We start from the raw sequence: 23,585 nt of genomic DNA on the forward strand, positions 1-23,585 counted from the left end.
CAGTAATTAAAAATGCAGTCTTACTGTAAGTGCGATTTATGCTGACATTCCCTCAAATGCTACACGTGAGTATTTCTCACTCAACTGCCTCAAGTTAAAATAGTAGTATTCGTTAATATGTATTAAAAAATCATTAATTCTCTACAAAAGCAGTTGACTTCCATAACACTATGTAAGCAAAAGAGGCTTAAGATGGGTTTTCTGAGTACTAACAATTTATTTTAGACTGTCTAAACTCAGGTCTTGAAAGATTTCACTCTGCCAGACATAGAAACACTGTTGCACTCCAGTTGTGATATCCCTTTTCCCAAGTTGTCACATGCACATCTCGCTCAAGCAACAGTATTGTTAAAGTTTCTCTCTGCTACATAAAAGCATATTGCACTTGTAGATATAAAAGACAGCACCCTTACTTAGATTATTACCTTATTACCTCATAACTCTTAGTATACCTTGTATCTCTGATTTCATCACTTCAAAAATTCACCAGAAGCAGATAAAACCACAGCCTCAGACTAAACTACACCTTAACTGCTGATTCAAATAAAGGCATTCTCTTCAGATATGCCTAATGCTTACAAATAATTTTGGCTGGTTTTGATCAAAAAACTATTATTACAATAATGACCAAAAATAATAATCCCGTTTGCAAAATGCCTTTAAGCCAGCCTCCTAGTCCCAACCAATTTCCACATTCAGAATACAGCATAAATACAGAATACAGAATAAATTATCTCCATCAAGGCAAAAAGGCTTCTCTTTAAGCACAGAGATGTTTGCTAGGTCAAGGCAGAAACCCATTTCTTGTAGGTGACATCTGAAGCACTTTTTTTTTTTTGGGGGGGGGGGGGTTGGTGGGTTTGTAATCAATTCCGTATTTTTCCTTGAGAAGCTTAAGCTGTTCCTCTTGTTTCAGGAGTGTTTCCAACTCTGATTTGTCGACTAGGTCCGTATTTCCCAAAGATATCCTACATTTCCTCCGCTGTGATTTCATACGGCAGGTTCCGAATATAAAGGACCCGACTGACCTCTGGGGGCAGCCGGATGTCAGCTCGCTTGGCCGCTTGCATCGCCATGGCGCCGATCGGAGGGGGGGGGGTGCCGCCTCGGAGAGAAACCGCGGCCGGGACGGGGCCTGCCGGGCTGCGCCGCCGCTCGCCGCTGCCGCGGGGGACCCGGATGCTACCCCATACGCTAATAACCCGGGTAATGCCTTTTTACAGTCTATGTCCCGAACGCTCCGCTTTTCTAAAAAGCATATGAGCGAATCGTACGTCGCTTGTCTCTCCGTACCGTCGTCAGCGCTGTTGCAGCCTTTGCGAGACTTCGGCGACGCGTGGCCGGCGGGACCCTCTGTAGGTGCTCCCGGGCGCGGGGACTGTGCCCTTCCGCCTCCCGCGCTGCTTTCAGGACCGGTACCCGAATCTCCGTCGAACCGTGGCTCGCAGGTTCAGCCCTCTCTAGGGTCCCTGTTCGGGCGCCATTTGTCGCGACAGAGGGAAGACAGTCACTCAATATGAGTGATCAGCAGACTTCCTTTATTGTCCCTCACAGTCACCTTTTATGCCTTGTTATAATTAGCTCATACATATTACAAAAGTTAAGCTCATTATTGGTTAGTTGCCTAAATACCAAGCCCGCCCCTTGTTTCTCTTCTGTAGTTATCTGTTCCCACCTGCAACATTCTTCTCCCACCACGATCTTCCTGTTATTAGTAACAAGAACAGCCAAGGACAGTGTATTTTGCTTTACTTCAGATAAGCTGAGAGCGATGTGCATTTTTGTCCAGCCAGCTGGACTATGTCTATGTGACCCTTTTCAGCTAGTCAGTTATCCACAATAATCCTCTTTCCTTTTTTACTTTACTTTTTCTTCCTTTCCTGTCACTCTATCTATCGCATACTGCTTTACAGGCAAACAATAAATTTGTGCTGTTTGATCAAAGCATAACCCCTTGGTGTGGTTGCCTTGATTTTTTGCACTTTGAGATCATAGTAAATGAACCATAACGAGTCCACTTAGTGGACCATGACATCCTCCAAGTGAAGGTGAACTGTGGCCTGCACTCTGCAGCCAAAGGGATTAAGAAAAACAGATTTGCAATATCATTTGTGGCATGCCGCTTGGATGACTGTGACTCCAGTTCATATTGAAGTCCTAGCATGTCCAATACAGCAGCACTGTGGCGTGACTTCATTCAGGCCATGATAGTCTACTGGTAACCTCCATTCTCCATTAGACTTTCACACTGGCCATACAGAGCTATTAAAGGATAAGCGGGTCCTGCTGATCACTCCTTAGCTCTCCAGATGGCAAATCAGCTTATGGATGGGAATTAGGGAGTCTTGGTTGGTGCGATGTTGCCACCAGTGCACTGTTGCAGTAGCAATTGGCACCTGTTGTTTTTCGGCCTTCAGCAACTCCACAACAGAAGGGTCCTCTGAGAAACCGGGCAAGGTATACTGTAGAAGAATGGCTGCAGAAGCGTGGCCACAGAATCCCTAAAGATCTGCACAATCCAGGCCTGGAATTAGAATAGGCCTGGAATTAGAATTGTGCTGAAGTTGTTGTGCTGAAGTTAACAAGAAAGTGGCCTTGATCTATTCTTGAATCCTGAGACCAAGTAACTTTGTTGTACTACCCACCCGTGGCTGTAACAAGCTGCAGCTGTTAGGGAAGACAGGTGCAAGGCCAAGGGAGATAGAGAACGGAATGGGAATAAAGGGAGTAACAAACCGCAAGGCTAAAACATAGCTAACGCAAATAGCTGCATGGATAGAATGCTTGCTCTAATCATGATAATTAGTGGTGTGAGAGCAGCGCGTGCTTAGGGGCTAATAACCAATTATATTTTTGCTTTGGGAACATGCTTGTGTATCGAGGCTATATAAGAAGTGTTAGAAGCTAATAAAGATGAGCAAGATGCATAACTCATACTGAGTAATTTCTTGACTCCGGCGGACCCCTCTCCCAACAGTATACAGCTGCTTAATTTCCTCCGTCTCCAAGGCACCTATGCCAAAAGCCCAGTGGTACCTTTTTTGGTCTTTGAAATACCCTTTCCTGAGATAGTCTATGCCAAGGATGCACAAAGCTTATGGGCCAGTCACAGTGGGATGTTTTTGCTACTCATTCCCAGTCAGGCTTATTTCAGGCTCCAACACAGTTAGCTATTGAGATCCCCCTGTCGTTCCAGAAATATGATTGGGTTCTGCCCCTTCACAGCTTGATGGCATTAGGGTACACTGTGCACCTGTATCTACTAGAGCTTTATATTCCTGTGTGTCTGACTTGCCAGGGTATCAGATCCACACAGTCCAGTAAACCCAGTTGTCCCTCTCCTTGATGCCAAAACAGCACAGAGTAACTGCTCAGAGACAAATTTTGTCTTTAAGCAGCAAAGGTATTTATTTCATGCAACGTTGGGGAGCTAGCTGATTTGCACTGGACAAACTAGCTCCAGTTTTCAGTGAAAATTTAGATATTTTAAACAGTTTTCCCCTTGAGAGGTTACATAATATCTATACATACATATTAATTTGATTTTGACACCTAATCATTCCATTCACAATAGGTGGGATCTAGTGGAGTAGACCTTTCAATTTTCTTTGTTCAACGATTTCCTGACTTGATGGTCTCCTTTTCTCCTTCAGGTGCCCACCTTATCTTTTCTAATTATTCAGAGTACATTCCTTTCTCAACACAAACAGAGCATCACCCAGAGCATTGTACCAAACTCATCATGACTAATCTTTTTTTTTAAGATCTTGTTCTGTTTCATCCCCCCTTTTCTTAAGACTTAAGAATTCTTTCGTGAAGTTTCAAAGACAAAGGGCTTTGGTAGACAAGTATCACTGTCCATATTATTTGCGTTCTTTTAAGTATGGCATTTAGTTTATACCACAGACAGACATTCAAGAGGGATAATAGGATCATTCCTCCCAACGTGATTAGTATGGGATGTATTAAATAGTGGAATACTTGTGTTGCTTTAGGGGAATGTCCTGCAAAGATGTCCCACCAATAATGTTCTCCTACTTGTTCTGCATTGGCTAAGATAGATTTTATATTTTCAGAGTCGTGTTTTACCTGCCAAAGCATGCGTTGGGCTGTACTGTTTACTTCTTGGACCAGTTTTTCTATGTCAGGGTGTCTGAGCATTGCTTTAAAGAGGCTAATGTTCATGCCTATCTGTAATTTAGGTACATTGTGATACAGGGTATAATCAGCTTCAATTACCTGTCTAGTAGTTATAGGAACAACATAATCAAAGTCACAGCCTACAATTCTAGTAAAATTACATACACAAAAATTATTACCATTGGCTTTTTCATGACAATTATCAATAGTAATGCTAACACAAGAAGTTCTAACACATACACATCCATTTCCTACATAAAACACTTGTGACTGGGCTTCAATACGTGGAAACATTTCAAAAGTACACGTACCCTTTTCAATATCTAGACATAGATCTTCATTCCCTATTACTGCATTTTCACAGATGTATCCCAGTTGTTCATAAATGTCCAGCCCTGGGGCAGATCTCTGGGTGGTATTCTTAAATAGTTGCTTAACCCTAAACAAGATCTGGAGAACATTCAGCAACATGCTGGTTCTTAGCAATAGGACCATGCTGTTTTCAACATCCCAAGGTTATTCACAATTTTCAAAATTCTCAAACACTTCTATAATTAACCTGACAGGGAAGGAGAAGATGTAGGAAGATGTCTCCTCCATAGGTTGGCTCTTTGAGGAGAATAGGCAAAAGGTGTAATTATTAATAGTTCCCATTAGATGTCTCACGAAATACAGAGGTGACAGCAATGCTGAGTACAAATACCAGTTTACTTTCATGACCGGCAATTCTATCGTATAATAAGCCAGTGTTACAAAGTATGACATGGTAACTTTAGCCCAGTTCCCATGGGTGATAAACAGCACAACAAGGAGCATATATTTACAATAATGTATTACACGATGCAAATTTAAGAACAAGCACACCAAATCTGAGAGCAAATAAATCAATATTGTGACCAGCGACTATTAAACTAGTATAATGAATGTTTATAAAAAATTTATTCTAATGTGTTCTAGTAAGATTTGTCTCTATATCAACCCATCATGCCCCATGTTGGGTGCTGAAAAGGACTGTCGTGGTTTAAACCCAGCCAGCAATTACATACCATGCAGATGCTCGCTCACCCTTACACCTCCCCCAGTGGGATTGGGAGGAGAATTGGAAAAAGGTAAACTCTGTGGGTTGAGATAAGAACAGTTTCATAATTTAAATACAATAAAATATTATAAAAATAATATAAGAATTGTAACGGAAAGGGAGATAACAAAAAGAGAGAGAGAAATAAAACCCCCAAATCCCAAGTGATGCACAATACAATTGCTTACTGCCTGTTGACCCATGTCTGGCCACTCCCTGAGCAGCAATGGGAACATCAGAGATGAGGGAAGCATCATCAGGACAGGGGAGAGCACATCAGTGCAGGGAAGCATCTGGGGAAAGAAGAATCCTGGAGGGTGGGGATATACTTATGGGAGTGGGATATACTGGGAGGTAAGTATGGGGTGGGGAAGTATAGGGGGACCCACAGAGGGCAGGGAACACAGAGAGAGGGGGTCTCCATATAAGGGAACTAAATTAAGGTTCAGTGATCCATCAGCTGTAACTATAGTGTTATCGATTTGTTAATAAGTTAAGATTGATTGACTTTATTTGATTAATTGATTTTATAAAATCATTTTATAAAATTAAAATATAGAAGGATAAGAAATATTTTAAATGAAACTTATAGCTGCACAGTAAAAGCTGTTATGAGATCTTCTGTACATCCTGTACCAAGGCTAGAAGAAGGGGCTGGAACCATTGTTAAAACTTAAGTAATAACTTTAGGGTTGAAAGGTTTCTTTGTATTTGACCAGTCTTCTGTATGCAGAGGTGTACTGAAATGTCAGAATATGAGATGAATGGAAACCGGGGAGAGTCGACTGGAACAGCTTGTAGTTACCTGCCAAGAAACCGTGAACTTTAGTAAAAGGTAATTCCAGCAGGGGGAGATCGCGACCACCGACTCATATACCACCTACCCAAATCGTACCCCAGACCCATTTCTAGACCTTTCTAAGCTCTACTGCACAGAATCGGATATAGGAGGAGAGTATGTTAATGATTTACGGGGAATATTATGATTATGCATGAATATTTAATGAATATGTATGAAAAAGTTCTATATATGGAGTCTGATTTTGAGACCTGGTGTGCGTTGATCGTGAGAGGACTCGCTCACGCACCCGGCCGTCAATAAAGAAGTGTCTGCTTATCTACATCACATTGGTGTCAATAAGTTTTTCATTCCGAGATTTCGGTAACAATAGGGTCAACTATTGTTTGAGACCCCTTAAAAGACTCAGAGATACCCGTAAGGAGAATACGTGATGATTAATTAGCATAGTACCTCCTATTGAATGAATATGTATGATTTTTCTGAGAAATGTAATGCATAAGCATGTGTGGACTATATAATTTTGTTTGAATGAAACATATGGCATGCATGTTAGGTGGATCGATCCCCCATGCATCCAGCGCTGCAATAAAGAATGCCTGCTTCTTAATGCTACATTGGTGTTAAGGAGTTTTCTTATTCCTGATTTTGGTGACACAAGGACTTTTTAGATTCCTATGCTCTGCCAGTGAGTAGGTGCACAAGAAGCTGGGAGGGACCATAGCCAGGACAGATGACCTGAACTAGTCAAAGGGATATTCCATAACGTATTGAAACAAAGAAAAATCACTCAACAGCAAGTTTATTACTGTTAAGCAGTATTCTTTATTAACAGCGCTGGATGCACAGGGTATGATAGCTCCACCTAACGTGCATAGCTTCCTTCTCTCAGGTAGCTCTTTTATGCAGTATGTGTATACATATTCAACAAATTTCCTGGAAAAGACATACATATTCATGAGAATACCCCAATACTAATTATAATATTTGCCCTTCCCTTCACACATACCCAGTTGTCCAGAGTGGGGGTCTTTGGTGGTCTCGAGGGTCTGCAAATCCACCCACTCTCTAATCAGTTGGCCAGAGTTCTCCTTTGTAGTCCCCATATATGGTCTTAAACCAGGTCATCTCAGTCTCTTTCTTGGCCTGGAATCACTGGCCTTGGGCTGGTTTTCCTTCATCCTCCAGGGCTACCTCTTTGTTAGAACCTGGATTTATTGCTTACAAGTATACAAAGATTAATTGCAAACAATTAAGGTATAAAAAAAGTCGATTGTTAAGAGGTCATATTATTTACAAGATTTAGCAGCCCCTTTTCAATATGATGTCATGCTCAGTATATAAACTGAGGGGAGTTGGCCAGGAGCAGCAGACCACTGCTGGGCGTTGGTCAGCAGGTGGTAATTGCATTGTGCATAATTTGGGTTTTTTTCCATTGGGTTTTATTCCTCCCTCCCCCTCTCTCTGATTACAATTACTATTGTTATTATTATTTTTATTTTATTTCAATTATTAAACTGTTCTTAACTCACAGGTTTTACCTTTTTCTGATTCTCCTCCCCATCCTACTGGGGAAGAGGGGGGGAGTGAGCAAGAGGCTGCATGGTACTCCAGTTGCTGGATGAGATTAAACCATGACACTAGAGAATGCATATTCTGGGTTACAGTGAGCTTGAGAGCCCTGTCTATAAGTGACCTGAAAGAAGAACTGTTTCACAGAGGAATAATAGAGGGGTAAACAATATGAGGGGGGATGGGATATGACACAACTTAGGGGGGGAACACCAGAATGAGGAACAAAGAGGGAGGGAAGAAAAAGCTGGGAGAAACAATGCAGAAGAAAAAAGTAGAGGACAAAACCATAGACAGGGAAACATAAAGAGAGGGAATGCAGAGGGAGGAAACAGAATGAAACTACACAAGGGAACAAGGAAGAATATAGAGAAGAAACAGGAGGGAACAATAGATGGGAGGAACATTATGGATGGAACAATAGAGGGAGGAACATAAAGTGGGGAACAATAGAGAGGGGAATATAGAGGGGGAACAATAGAGGGAGGAACAATAGAGGGGGAAAATGGGGGAAATGGGGGGCAGAATGGGGAAATATGGGGGGGAAACCACAGAGGGAGGAGCAACAGCGGGTCTGCAGATGGGAAAACAAGGGTGGTGATTGTTATAGTTGAATTGAAATAACTAGAGTCCAAAATAAATTCACTAAGTATTTATTAAGGCAGGAAAGCAAAAACAGCGCGCTGGGCGGCCAGGGAGTCGTAGTTCCATCCAGGCTCACAAATTCCAACAAGTAACACAGCCCTTTTATCCTCAGCTTCAAGGCAGGTTTAAGCAAACAGTTATGCTCTCAGTCCCATAGCAAGAAGCTGTATATTACAAAACTAATCTATTTTTACACTAAGGTCTGGACAAAGACAAAGGTTGTCATAGTAACATGAGATTATGGTTTAACATTGGCCTTGAGAAAGTACATCTCAAAACCTCATGGTTAACTCTTTTGTCGACAGACAGAATGTTCTCAAATCTGTTGCAGCAAGATCATTCCTTTTGTTAAAAGCCCATTTGATCAGCAAATTACCCTTAGTTACTTATTACAATTCCCCCCTTCTTTTATTTATAAGTGATTTGCTGATTAAATCTAGATAATACCTCACAAGCCACAACTAATTCAGGACTTTCATTTGGTATAATTTTAATTTCCATTTCTGATTGTTTCATTACCATTAGCTGCACTTTTTCCAACCTGCTTTTAACAAAAATTACAAATTTATTGATGATACAGGGTCCAAAAGTCAGAGTCAATAACAACATTATTTGGAAAATTACAATAACTTTTTCCTGGGTTTGAGTTTGGACAAAAGTAATGAGCCCTCTGGTTAAGACATGGTTGTGTGGGCACTGAATCACAGAGATATACTAAGAAACTTGGAGCACCGGCCATAACATTAGTTTTCAATATAACAGGACCTTCCCATCGACCTAAGGTCCAATTGAAGGGTTGATGTTCATTTCCTAAAATTGTGGTAATTAATATTATTATCAGGATAACAGCCTTCATTTCCCCACTGTTAGTACCTCTCTGCCTTCCTCGTCTACTCCTTTGCAGAGAGCAACGGGATATCAATATCTTCTCGGCAGCAGCAGGTCGTCTTCAGGGGAATTTTGCTGTTATCCTGTCAATAATTTCAAGGTTTAAAGATTTAGTTATCTCTCAAATATATTTCCACCTGTTTGGTTGTTGTGCCCATTTCCAGGGGAATTTTATAGTACACTGTCCTAAAACTCTATACCAGTCTGTTTCATATACTTCCCAAAGTTCAGGTACTGACAGTTCCCATCCACAAAATAATTTACAAATTTCTGCTTGAGCCCGTTGTTCCCTGGTAGGTGTCAGATTATTGTGACATTTCATACAATAAGGTTGTCTCTTAATTGAAACACAAGACCACTTTTTATCACAATTTAAACATTGGCAAACAACCCAGCATAAGTGTCCGGCAGTAGGGTGTTTTAAATAGGGTATTCCACAGATGTCTCCTATACCGGGTGATTAGGGTATATCTGTCTCTGTCTCACAGCAAAAGGGAAAAATCTGAGGAGTTCCTGTCAGTTTGTATAATCCAGCTCCCCCCCATTTGGTCAGGTATTTGTTCTTCACTCCAGGGTGCAAAATATACCTTTCGTAGGGTAATTCCAGGTGGTATTTGGAACCATTGATATAAACTATTTCTTACTTCCCTTCTGGAGTGGTTCATTTACCGGCCTCGTTTTTCCTTATCTTCATTCGGAGGTCCCCTGGTTCCGACGTCACAGTCCACGTCTCTGGGAAGATAGGTCCCTTAATTCTGCTGGCGTGAGTCCATCCTATTTCCGCTGTCCGTACAGCTGTATCTGTGGTAAGTAAAACAACAAAGGGTCCTTCCCAACGGGGTGTTAGGGAGGTTTCTTTCCAGGTTTTGATTAATACCTGGTCTCCAGGCTGAATTTGGTATATGGAAATGTCCAAGGGAGGTCTTTGTACTACCAAACCCTTCTTTCTTAATTCCTGTCTCCTTTCTGTGAGTTCTAAAATATATTCTGTTAAAATTTTATCCTCGACCTTCGGGTGTTCCACTAATAATCCAAAGTCATAAGGCATGCCATATAACGTTTCAAAGGGAGAGATACCAGTTAAAAGTCTCTCAATTACTGGCTGCAACCCTTCTCTCCCTTCTCTAGAGATGGGATACTGTTTTATCCTAATTGGCTGATCTGGGTCTTTTATGGAGACCGTGATTGGTTTGATATTTGATTTTCCCACCGACCCCGGGCTATACCAGGTCTCTGGATTAATCTTAGCTTCATCTTCCATAGTTAATAAGCATAATCTTATTTTTAATTTTTCTTGATCTACTTCTAAATTGATTCCTAATTCCACCATCAGATCTTGCCCCAAAAGATTATATTCAGCTTCTGGGACCAATAAAAATGTTCCTACTCCATATTTATTTGGAGCTTCTATTGTTACATTCCTTATCAGGGGCACTTTGAAAGGTTCCCCTTTTGCACCGATTACTTGGAGTTTATCCTTTGATTCCACACACACAGAGGGTAACTTTTGGATGGTTGATTTTTTGGCACCCGAGTCCTCAAGGAACTCGAACACTTCATGCTGAGGACCCAATTTTAATTTTATCAAGGGCTCGGTAACCTTAGGGGTCCCCAGCAAATAGAGCCCCTGACCCCCCTAATCTTCTTTTAAAACTTTTTCATCCATTATCCTTTTTCAACAATTTCTTTGGAAATGCCCGCCTCTTGTAGCAATAAACCCACTCTAAATCTTGTGAGCCAAATCCCTTTCCTTTAGGGTCTTCTGGGCCCTTCTGGGGCCTTTCTCCTCTCCTGTCCTGACTTTGTCCTTCTCTTACAGCTGCCACCAAGATTCTAGCCTGTCTCTTCTGACTCTCTAACATTTTCCTTATATCGATCCAAGATTTAGCCACAAACTGAGTTTTCAGCAGGGCTTGACCCACTTGACTATCAGGGTCTAGTCCAGAATATAGCTGGAAACTCTTTCTCAGCCTTTCTAGCCATTCGGTGGGGGTTTCATCCTTTTTCTGTTGTTCATTGAAGGCTTTGTTAATATTTTGTCCTCTGGGTACAGAATCCTTAATTCCCTGAATTATCATATCCCAGGGATCGACCATATTATTTCTATGTGTGGGATCTTGATTGTCCCAATTGGGCCACTGTAAGGGCCATTTTAAATCTCTGGCTGGGCCATGTTGGTGTCTCTGATCCCAGTGTCTCATGCCTGCCATTCTGATTATCCCTCGTTCTTCATTTGTAAACAAGATCTTTAAAATAGCCTCCATCTCATCCCAAGTATAAATGTTGGGGCCGAGGAATTGATCAAAACATTCTGCTACCCCTAATGGGTCTTCTAACAAGTGTCCCATTTCTTTCTTAAATTCCCTCACATCCCCAGAGTTGAGGGGTACAGATACATATCCAACTCTGGGTTGTGGTCCCCCCATAGCAGTGTCCCTTAATGGATATAATAGATTTTCCTCCCTCCTTTCTCTAGTTTGACTTCTAGACATTCTTCGATTAGGAGGGGCCTCTTCCTCAGATTGGGGGGGTGCTGTTGGAAGAAGATCATGCTCAGGACCTTGTGGTAGCGGAGGAGGGGGAATATAGGGTGGGGGAGATACTGGAAGTTCGCCTTTTCTTTCTATCCTTTTTCTTTTCTTTTAATGGGAACAAATTAGCGGTCTGGGCTGTACCCAGGATCCATAAAAAGGCATATTCACTCTCCTCCTTATTAAATGGCTGTTTATTGTTAACACATATATTCAGTTGTTGACATATCCAATCCTCAAGGGATCCAAAAATAGGCCAATATAAATCCTTTCTTATTTGTTTTCCTCCCCATACTTCCATACAATAATGGACCATTTTCTCCTTGGACTTCCCCTTTCGAGAAGGGGAGGTGTCCCAATATTGGATCATTAGGCCTAACAGGCTATCCTGGGGTATATCGGGGAGCCCACCCCCACCCCATATCTCCTGCATGGAACCAGAAGCCTTACTCTTCTTCTGGCCCATCTTCCAAGAGTGCCTTCTTTCACTCAAAATTCACTCGCTTCCCTCTGTTCATTCCGTTCATGGCCCACACCCTCACGGACAATGGGAACCGCACTACAAGGAGGTCCACACTCACTTTGCCTGGTGGACTACTAAGTCTGGTAGACGTCTCAGTCACTCGCACCCCGGGTACCCAATCCCCGACCAAACGGAACCACAATATACTCACTCACTCCCAAGTCTTCATCTGGCTCTTCATGCACAAAAATTATGGGGAACTGCAGTATCTCCTTTCTCTTTCTTTTTGCTTTCCTATCTCAGTTCGGAAAATCCAGGTGAGCTAAGTCGGAATCTCCTCTGGGACCATCCGAAGATGGGGCGCCCTCCCAGAGTTGAATTCAGAGTCAGCTGTCTGGATCCGAGTCACGGCACCAAATCTGTTATAGTTGAATTTAAACAAATAGAGTCTGAAATAAATTCACTAAGTATTTATTAAGGCAGGAAAGCAAAAACAGCGCGCTGGGCGGCCAGGGAGTCGTAGTTCCATCCAGGCTCACAAATTCCAACAAGTAACACAGCCCTTTTATCCTCAGCTTCAGGGCCGATTTAAGCAAACAGTTATGCTCTCAGTCCCATAGCAGGAAGCTGTATATTACAAAACTAATCTATTTTTACACTAAGGTCTGGACAAAGACAAAGGTTGTCATAGTAACATGAGATTATGGTTTAACATTGGCCTTGAGAAAGTACATCTCAAAACCTCATGGTTAACTCTTTTGTCGACAGACAGAATGTTCTCAAATTTGTTGCAGCAAGATCATTCCTTTTGTTAAAAGCCCATTTGATCAGCAAATTACCCTTAGTTACTTATTACAGTGATCATTGTGGGGGGATACATGGGGTGACAACAGTGAGGAAAAAACAAGGAGGGACAATACAGAGGGAAACAATTGAGAACAAACACACAGATGTGGAAACATAGAGATGGGGAACACGGGATGGGAGAAAGAAGGCCAACAGCATCCTGGGCTGGATTAACCTGAATACAAACATCAGACTGAGGGAAGGGATTATCCCTCTCTACTCAGTGCTTGTTATACCACATCTAAAATACTGCATCCAGTGTTGGGTCCTCCAGTAAAAGATAAACATTGATAAACTGGAGTGAGTTCAGTGGAGGGCCACCATTATGGTAAGGTGGCTGGAGTACTTTCTCTGTGGGGAAGAACTGAGGGAACTGAGATTGTTCATCTTGGAGAAGAGGTGGTGTTACAAAAATTCACAACTGGCCTGTGCTGACCAAGGAGAGAGACTAAGATGCAAAGTATAGAATTACAAGGGTAATTATTTATTCATGCACATGAGGAGTCCCAGCCAAATTGGGGCACCCTGAATGTCATTTTACACAGGGTTCTTGTACCCTTCAAGCATTCAAGTATAACACGATTTGACTAATCACTAACACCCATGCTACCAATTGCTAATCATAGTAAAACTTTGCAAAGCAACTATATTTCTGCAGCATTCTTGCTGCTTGTCTATTGGTCCAGATGTTTCTGGAATCGGTCTTGCTACAGTCAATTATCTATGATGCCAGATTGTAGTTGACCAGCTCACAGATATGTGATTAATAGAAGGCCAGTCTGTTATTTAACTTGAAATTGAGACAAAATATGTAAATATCTATAATGAAAATTTGAAAAACAGAGGATGTTAGAAAAATCCTTACAGTTAACAAAACATAACCTAGAGAGATGGGAGAGACACCATGAATACCTCAAACTAAGAAATAACAAGCTCAAGGAGAACCAAATGGTTAATGAAACTAAACAGAAAATTACTGGAACTGTGTGTGAACTATCCTAATCAGCATACTAAAAGATCCACCCTCGAGCAAAGAGAGCCCCCTACTAACAAAGCCCCCTCCCCACAGAACATGCCTGGTGAAAAAAATAATACTGTACCTTTAAATGGAGACAAGGTGTTGGGGTCTGCAGCGGGTCTGCAGACAAGTTAGTTGACTTCAAAGACTTAGCCGTGTACCTGTTATAGATTTGCTAATAAGTTAAGATTGATTGACTTTATTTGATTGATTATTTGATTTTATAAAATCAATCATGTAATAGAAATATAGAAGGATAAGAAATATATTTTAATGAAACTTATAGTTATAGTAAAAAGCTGCTATAAAAAATCCTCTGTACAGCCCCGTACCAAGGCCGGAGGAATTGGTCAGAATCACCTAGTAGGAATGTTTAGAACTTAGATAACAGACTTAAGATTTTAGATGATTGTTTATATGTAACCTAGGAGGATGTACTAAAATGTCAAAATGAGAATTTATGTGGACTGGGAAGAGTCGAGTGAAGCAACCCATAGTTGCTGGCCAAGAAACAGTTACCTTAAGTGAAAGGTAATTCCGGCAGGGGGAGATCGAGACCACCGACTCATATACCACCTACCCAAATCATACCCCAGACCCATTTCCGGACCTTTCTAACCTTTATTGCGCAGAATCGGATATGGGAGGAGAGTATGTTAATGATTTATGGGAAACCTTATGATTATGCATGAATACTTAATGAATATGTATGAATAAGTTCTATATATGGTGTCTGATTTTGAGACCTGGCATGCGTTGATCGTGAGAGGACTCGCTCACGCACCCGGCCGTCAATAAAGAAGTGTCTGCTTATCTACATCACATTGGTGTCAATAAGTTCTTCAGTCCGAGATTTCGGTAACATACCTTTAAGACAGCCACAGATTGTCAGGTCTGTAAACAGGGTGTGAAGAACCGGAACTTAGAACCGCAGCATACGGGCACCTACAGCAACAGCAAATAGCGAGCAAGAAGGAAACAAAAGCCACGCAGACATAGTGTTTCTTTTCAGTCCGCCTCGACTTGCGTCACCACATTTGGTGACCCCGACGTGCCTATCTGATCCCAGTAAAAGGTATCAAAAAGAGACCCTGAGACTGTGCCGATGTGACCCCGGTAAGGGGTGTCAGGAGCGATCCTGAGACTGTGACCAGCGGGTTGCTGGGGAGGCGGAGCCTGGTGAAGCGGAGTAGCGCAGCGAGCGGCTGCGAGATCCCGGGAGAACGTGACACCGGTAAGGTGAGCCACCAGGGACAGCATGGGGAGTAAGTTATCTAAAGATACCATGGTGCTATCAATGTGGAAATTAGTATTAGAGAAGTATTAGTATTAGAGAAGCGTGGAATTACTTTAGATGGGCTTCGGTTAAAAAATATGTTATTGTGGGCCAAAACACATGGAGTGGAAGTGTCCCCCGCGACTGCTCTTAGTGTGTGGATCTGGGACAATTTAGGATCAACACTGTCAGAAGCTGTGGAAAAAGGAGACAAAGAGGCGTCCGGGTTTTTGCTTACCTGGGGACTGCTTAGACATGTTGTAGGGGGCTTCAAGAATCCGCAAGATGCAAATGGAGGCTTGCCAAATCAGCAAAATGTGAATGGAGACTTGCAGAGTCCACAAGACGCGAGTGGGAGCTTAAAAAGTCAGCACAATGCGAATGAGGGTACGTCGTTCAAACCTCCCCTGTATCCCCCTCCGGAATACTGACAAGAGGATGAGGGGGTGGGGGAGGGGGAGGGGGAGAGTCTGTGTCCCTTACCAGACGCCACTCCCCAATGCCCCGAATCCCCTAAAACTCTCCAGCTGCATCGACTTATACTTAATACCGATTCCGAGGACTAGGACGACAAGCAGAAGCCTCGGTGGACCGATCCCAGCCCCCCTGACTCCCCCCAGCCCACACTCCAGCCTCCCGCGGCTGCTCCGGCCCCCCGCCCACCCCCTCGGCTCCGGCCCTGCCTGCGCAGGATGGAAATGCCGAAAACCCGGATTCGGGTCCAGCTACGCCAACGTTATCAGTCACAGGCAATGAAGAAGGTGGAGGTGGTAAAAATCCAGTTTCCAGTGGTACAGTAATGACGCGCGACCCTCGGCGATTTTGGCAGGCTGTAAGAGATGGGGCATTGAGAGACGGGAACTGGGATTTAGTAGAACAGATAGGCGGACCGCTCCTTGATCTTCCTACTCCTTCCACCGATGCACCGCATGCATATCCTATTGTATTGGGAGATGTGGCTGCTGGTAATCCTCACGTTCACACACCATTTGCTTGGAAAGTGGTACAGGGTGACTGTGTTCTGTCACGCGGAAAAACTGTCTATAATCTACTGTATTACAGTGGTTGAAAGGTATTTTGCTGTTAAAAAAAAAAAAAGGAATTGTAGAATTGTACGGAACAGAGACAGTGGGTTGTTTTGACATTGATAATGTGCAGTTTTAGCCTTGCTTTGAATGATGTGCAGCTGCGATCCTGCAGCAAAGAGTTAAATAACTTTAAGGGAGTATGAGTAGAAACTAGGATGAGATGGAAGCGTGTGAACAACCTATCACCTTTTAAATAACAAAGTCTGCCTAGCGTGTGTATTTTTAGCTGGGGGTACACATTGGTGTGAGTCTATTAATAAAGTGGCACTAACTTAAAAAAAAAACCAAAACAAAACCAAAAAGGGGGAATGAAGGGAATGACCCCAGAGGCACGATTACAGAAAGCATGAGGGTGTCTTAGTACGCATGAAAGACCCTTGTACCGGGCATTGGTCGGGACCACATGAATTGTTGACTTGGGGGAGAGGTTATGCTTGTGTTTCTACAGATGAAGGTCCATGATGGATACCTGCTCACTGTGTACGGCCTGAGCTTAGCGTGCCGGATCGTGGGAGCACTGCTGCTGCCAGTCAACCCTACAACTAATGTGCGGCCTCCTTACTGAACCAGTCCTTGTTTGGTGTGCCCTTCCTTGAAACTGACTTGCAGACATTGTTGCAAAAAAGTGAATGTATGCAGGGAATGAAGAATCTTACTGAAAGTCTTGATATTTTCAATAATTGATTACCTCTGTCTAATGTTAACCCAAAAGAAGTTGATATTGTTTGCACTTTGAATGTCGATACCTTGTTTGTTAGGCAGTTAAGAATGTGCGTCAAATTTGCCACCATTACATACAAAACAGAGCAACTATTGGCTTTTTGTTGTTGGCTCAAGGACATGGCTGTGAGGATTTGGATGGTATGTGCTGCGTGGATTTTAGGCGCCCCATTGCAGCAACATGTTACCAAAATCTGAGAAAATGTCAGCCTTTTTGGCATCCATTCACTCAATTGGCAGTATTGTTTGTTTGCTATTGCCTTGGTTGCCGTCATGTTTGCAAGGGCCCTGCAGAACATGGCAAACCTGGTACTAGCTGTTCAAAAACAAAAAGGGGGAATTGTTGGGGTCTGCAGCGGGTCTGCAGACAAGTTAGCTGACTTCAAAGACTTAGCTATGTACCTTTAAGACAGCCACAGATTGTCAGGTCTGTAAACAGGGTGTGAAGAACCGGAACTTAGAACCACAGCATACGGGCACCTACAGCAACAGCAAATAGCGAGCAAGAAGGACACAAAAACCTATCAGGGTCTGACACCTCCACTTTCTAAGATATATAAATAGTTTATATAAACAATAAAGGCCATTTTGTCCGAACCCAGCCACGCAGACATAGTGTTTCTTTTAAGTCCGCCTCGACTTGCGTCACCACAACAAGGCTTGTAAGAACCAATGAGCACTTTGTGCAAACTAGAATAAAAAGATAGAGATACCTCTACTTGAAGTGTGAATTGGTGCTGCACACTAACAGACCCGCTTATAGGACAAGATGATAAAGAGAGAGTTTCAAAAATGTCTTAGAGGGGCTAGGATGATGGCATTAACTAGATTGTCCAGGAGTATCCTTTATCCGTAATGGACAGCTTTAAGATTCCAAGAAGCAAAGCCTTTATTTCCTGTGCCAGGCTTCCCTTCTGGTCCTTTACTTAAGTGTGAACAATACCAAAGTCTCCAGTAAAATTCCACTACCTCATTACATTGCAGTATGTAATGTAAACAAATATTTATTAACAATATTAATGCACTTTCATACTATAAAGAATGATTGACATAATATTTAGGAAAGGAAATTTTCATAACAAACGTTTAGGGGGGATTTATTAGCAGCCTTCTGTATCGGTTTTGGCTGGGATAGAGTTAAATTTCAAAGGAGTTTGTATGGGGCTATGTTTTGGATTTGTGATGAAAACAATATTGATAACTGTCATGGTTTTGGCTGAGACAGAGTTAATTTTCTTCCTAGTAGCTTGTGCAGTGCTGTGGTTTGGATTTGGTGTGAGAATAATTTTTAAATTATACCAATAATTTTAGTTGTTCCTAAGTAATGCTTATATTAAGTCAAGGACTTTTCAGTTTCTTAGACCCTGCCAGTGAGAGGGCTGGAGGGGCACAGGAAATTGGGAGGGGACACAGCCAGGACAGGTGACCTGAACTAGCCAAAGAGGTATTCCATACCATGGGACATCATGCTGAGTATATAAACTGGGGGAAGAAGAAAGGGGGGGTTGTTTGGAGTTATGGTGTTTGTCTTCCCAAGAAACCATTATGCGTGATGGAGCCCTGCTTTCCTGGGGATGGCTGAACACCTGCCTACCAATGGGAAGTGCTGAATGAATTCCTTGCTTTGCTTTGCTTGCATACGCGGCTTTTGCTTTACCTATTAAACTGTCTTTATCTCAACCCTTGAGTTTTCTCACTGTTACCCTACTGATTCTCTCCCCCATCCTGACACAAGTGAGTGGCTGTGTGGTGCTTAGTTTTCGGCTGGGTTAAACCATGCCAATAACAAAGAGATGTTTTAGTTACTGCTGAACAGTACTTAGACAGGGTCAATGCCTTTTCAGCTTCTCACACTGTCTCGCCATTGAGTAGGATGAAGGTGTCTGTTGGGTTTACATGGCAAGGTTTTGGTAGCATGGTGGCTATAGGGGTTGCTTCTGTGAGATGATGCCAAAAGCTGCCCCCATGTCCAACAGAGCCAATGCTAGCCGGCTCCAAGACAGACGCATCACTGGCCAAAACTGACCCAATCAGTGATGGTGGTAGTGCCTCTGTGATAACATATTTAAGAAGGGGGAAAACCTGCCGCACAATAGCAGCTGGGAGAGAGGAGTGAAAAAATGTGAAACAACCCTGCAGACACCAAGGTCAGTGAAGAAGGAAGGGGAGAAGGTGCTCCGGGTGCTGGAGCAGAGATTCCCATGCATCCTGTGGTGAAGACCATGGTAATGCAGGTTGTCTCCCTGCAGCCCATGGAGTTCACGGTGGATCAGATATCCACCTAGAAGCCCATGGAGGACTCCACAATGAAGCAGGTGGATGTGCCCTGAAGAAAGCTGCAGTTTGTGGAGAGCCCATGCAGGAGCAGGCTTCTGGCATGAACTCCAGCCCATGGAGAAGAGCCCACGCTGGAACAGTCTGTTCCTGAAGGACTGCACCCTGTGGAAATGACCCATGCTGGAGCAGTTTGTGAAGAACTGCAGCCTGTGGGAAGGAACCCATGCTGGAGCATGGGAAGAGCACGAGAAGGAAGGAGCAGCAGAGACAAAGCACAATGAACTGACTGCAATCCCTATTCCCTGTCCCCCTGCACTGCTCAGGGGGATGAGGTACAGAAAATTGGGAGTGAAGCTGGGCCTGGGAAGAAGGGAGGGGTGGGGGGAAGGTGTTTTTAGATTTGGTTTAATTTCTCATTACCCTACTCTGATTTGATTGGTAATAAATTAATTTCCACAAGCCAAATCTGTTTTGCCCATGATGATAATTGCTGAGTGATCTCTCTGTCCTTATCTCAACTTCTCAACAAGAAGTTGGGAGGGGACACAGATGGGACAGCTGACCCCAACTGAGCAAGGGGGTATTCCATACCATATAAAGTCATGCAGAGAAATAAAAGCTGGGGGAAGAAGGAGGATGTGGGTGGATATTCAGAGTTATGGTGTTTGTCTTCCCAAGTAACTATTACGTGTGATGAAGCCCTGCTTTCCTGGAAATGGCTAAACACTTCCTGCCAATGGGAAGTAGTGAATAAATTCTTTATTTTGCTTTGCTTATGTGTGCAACTTTTGCTTTACCTATTAAACTCCCTTTATCTCAACCCACGATTTTTCACAAGACAGAGCCAAGCTCTTCACAATGGTGCATGGTGGGTGGATGAGAGACAACAGCCATAAGTTGAAACAAAAGAGTTTCATACTGGATATAAGGAAACAGTTTTTCACCATGAGAACAGTCAAGCAGTGGAATAAGGGCTCAGAAAGGTTGTGTGGTCTCTGTCCTTGGAGGTTTTCAGGACCCAACTGGAGAAAGCCCTGAGCTGCCTTCATAGCCAACCATGCTTTGAGCAGGAGGTTGGACTAGAGACCTACTGAGGTCCTTTCCAACCTGAATGATTCTGTGATTCTATTCCATATTCTGTATTGCTCCTTTGCAATCTTAAATGCATAATAAAAAGCAATTAAAATTAGAATTACTTTTAAAGCTATATTTACTATATACTTAAGCTATATGCACGTCTTTCAACTCTCAAAAATTCAATTTTCAAAAACCATGATGAACTTGAATCTTTTTCATTGCAACTTGTCAGGACAAAAGTGTACAGGGGATAGCATGATGGGGAAGGCTTTTGTATTTCCCCTGGTGAAAGCAGCATGGGTGTGGGGGTGTGTGTGTCCATCTTATGCGCCTGTATACAAAGGCACACAGCATGGGAAATAAACAGGTGTTAGGAGTCCATGCACACTTGCAGAGCTATTATTTCACTGCGATTACAGAGATAAAATGATCAAGAACTTTTTGATAAGGATCACTGCTCTCCCCTTATCCACCAAGCTAGTCATCTCATTGTAGAAGGTTATCAGCTTGGTCAAGCATAACTTCCCTTTGGTGAAGCCATGCTGACTACTCCCAATCACCTTCTTGTCCTTCATGTACCTGGAAGTGGTTTCCAGGATTAGTTGCTCCATTGCCTTCCCAGGGATTATGGTGAGGCTGACCAGCCTTTAGCTCCCTGGGTCCTCCTTCCTGCCCTTGAAGATAAGAGCAATGTTTGTTTTCTTCCAGTCCCCAAGAATCTTTCCCAATCTCCATGACCTTTCAAAGATAATTGAGAGTGGGGTCTCAATGACATCAGCCAGCTCCCTCACACTCATGGGTGCATCCCCTCAGGGCCCATGGACTTATGTATGTCCGATTTGTTTAAGTAGTAAGGGCCAGGACTGTTTATCATTGTCCTGGTTTCAGCTGGGATGAAGTTAATTATCTTCTTAGTAGCTAGTATGGTGCTGTGTTTGGGCTTTGATGTGTGACACTTCAGTTCCTCAAGCCTTGCTAGCCAAAAGGCTGGAGGGGCACAAGGAACTGGGAAGGGGGGACAGCCAGGACAGCTGACCCCAACTAGCCAAAGAGGTATTCCATACCATGGGAAGTCATGCTTGGTATATAAACTGGGGGCTTAGCCGGGGCAGGCAGGTCATTGCTCAGGGACTGTCTGGGCATTGGTTGGTGAGTGGTGAGCAGTTGTGTTGTGCATTGTGTTCCTTTCTTCCTTTCCCTCTGGATGTTATTCTTTCCCTTCCCCTTTTCATTATAACTATTATTGTGATAATTGTTATTATTGTTCATTTGTATTCTATTTCAATTCTTAAATTGTTCTTCTCTCAACCCTTGCGTTTGACATACCTTTCCAACTCTCCTCCCCATCCCTTTGGGTGATGGGGAAGTGAGCAAGCGGCTGTGTGGTACTTAATTACCAGCCAGGGTAAAACCACGACAATCATAAAGAAAGATTCAGCAGAACTGTTTTTCTGAAGTCTCAAAAACCAAGGAACCTTGTTTTTGTAGTGTTGTGCAATTTAGTATACTACTTATATAGAACTTGCTTAGCATAACTTGCTTAGCATTAGTACCTAAATTTGCTGAAGCCTTAGGCCACAAGCTGTGAACTTTCACCCAGATATGCTGAACTTTTACCTAGCTAAGTAAAAGAAGGCCCCAGGGCTGGTTCAAGCCAGAAGATAAGGAAGATACAGTCAGCAGTTGATGCAGCAACCTTAGAGATAAGAGAAGAAAAGGCCCGCCTAGAGACAATGAAGGGACCCAATGAAGAACAGGAAGACTCCAGACCCTAATATTAGTACTGGTCAGAACTTTTGCATGAGGGGTGGGGAATTTAGATTGTAAGGGTATAATTGCCCAGGGTTTTCTTTGTTTGGGGTCCCTCTTCAGAGGCATCCAGCTTGAGCTGCTCTGCATGTCAGATAAATAAACCACTTATTTGCTCAGTGTATTGGCTACTCATCTACAAGCAGAAACCTAGGGCTGAGGCCTGTTGATGGTGGCATAATTCCTGCAGGTGGCATAATTCCCTCAATGTGTTGGCAAATGCTTTAGTCATAAAAGTTGAATAATATTTTGATATCATAATAGTCATCCACTGTAAGATTGTAAGAGATGTTTGAGGCTTCTTTGAATTGCATACAATATTAGCACAGACTGCATGTCTCAAATACTCATTAAACATACCTCAGTCACTCCAGATAGTATATTAGCATATACTAATATATTAGTATAAGTGAGTCAAAAGGATTCACATCTGCATATCTCAAGCTCTTCAAAATATGACAAACTGACTTTGTTATAGAAAAACTACTCATCTTTAACCAGTTCCAAATTATTATTTTCCCCCTCTTCCCCTCTATGCATTTAGTGATAAACTTAAAGCACTCAGAATACTTGAAGAAAACTCACTATATAGCTTATATGCACCTTTTGCTCTTTTTGGAATGTAATTAATAATACCTGAAACGGTTTTAAAAAGAATTTAAAAGTTAATCAAGTTTCAAAACATTGAGGGCTTGAAGGAGAAGCCACAGTCCTTTTTTACTTCCAGAATAGCATACTACAAACATTGGCCAATGCAGCAAGCATTTTGAGATTCCACCTTTAAATTGTAAGCTCCTTAGAGCAAAGAAAGCATCTGACAAAGCCAAACAGTTTTCAAGATCAAGTATAAGCTTACATTAAGTCCTTATTAATGCTAGGAAAAAAGTAGTTCAGAATCTATTTTTGGTACTAGTTGGCAAAATACAGTGGAAGCTCTCCACTGAGGAGTTCTTTATTAGAAGAGCACTCAGCAAAAAACACCAATAAATGTAATTAGTTTAGCAGTAAATGTTGTCTTCTAGTGTAGATGATGCAAAGATTTACTAAGCTGGGGGAGATGGACTGGTCTTTCAAAATAAGAGAAACTTAAAATTTTAGTTTCTTATGTAAATTTTATTGTACTATATGCTACAGACAACACTGGAATAAAACCCAAACAAAACCCCCAATGAAGTTTAGAGTATCTTCTGTCCATAAGCCCTGGTTAAGCCCCTTATATATAGCTTTTTGAAAAAGAAGCAACAACATTGGAACATATAACTACACATTTGCCATGGAAGAAAGAACATTTCACAGTACAACCAAATATAGTAGTTTTATTACAGACCACCAATGCAGTTTCAGGAGACGGAGAAAGA

General features: G+C 42.4%; 2 long non-coding RNA genes across 2 annotated transcripts; one reads left to right on the top strand and one right to left on the bottom strand.

Annotated features, from left to right (window-relative positions):
- Positions 1–8,177: 8,177 nt before the first annotated feature.
- On the bottom strand, positions 8,178–14,942 carry LOC129734884 (uncharacterized). Its single transcript, XR_008730429.1, has 3 exons — positions 14,848–14,942; positions 12,328–14,141; positions 8,178–9,923 (listed from the first exon to the last, which is right to left on the bottom strand). It is a non-coding gene; the product is annotated as an uncharacterized LOC129734884 (long non-coding RNA).
- On the top strand, positions 14,635–17,665 carry LOC129734881 (uncharacterized). The gene is made up of 2 exons (XR_008730426.1): positions 14,635–15,219; positions 15,817–17,665. It is a non-coding gene; the product is annotated as an uncharacterized LOC129734881 (long non-coding RNA).
- The last annotated feature ends 5,920 nt before the right edge of the window (positions 17,666–23,585 follow it).

Source organism: Falco cherrug (genome assembly GCF_023634085.1).
Source record: "Falco cherrug isolate bFalChe1 chromosome W unlocalized genomic scaffold, bFalChe1.pri SUPER_W_unloc_1, whole genome shotgun sequence".
NCBI classification, from domain to species: Eukaryota; Metazoa; Chordata; class Aves; order Falconiformes; family Falconidae; genus Falco; species Falco cherrug.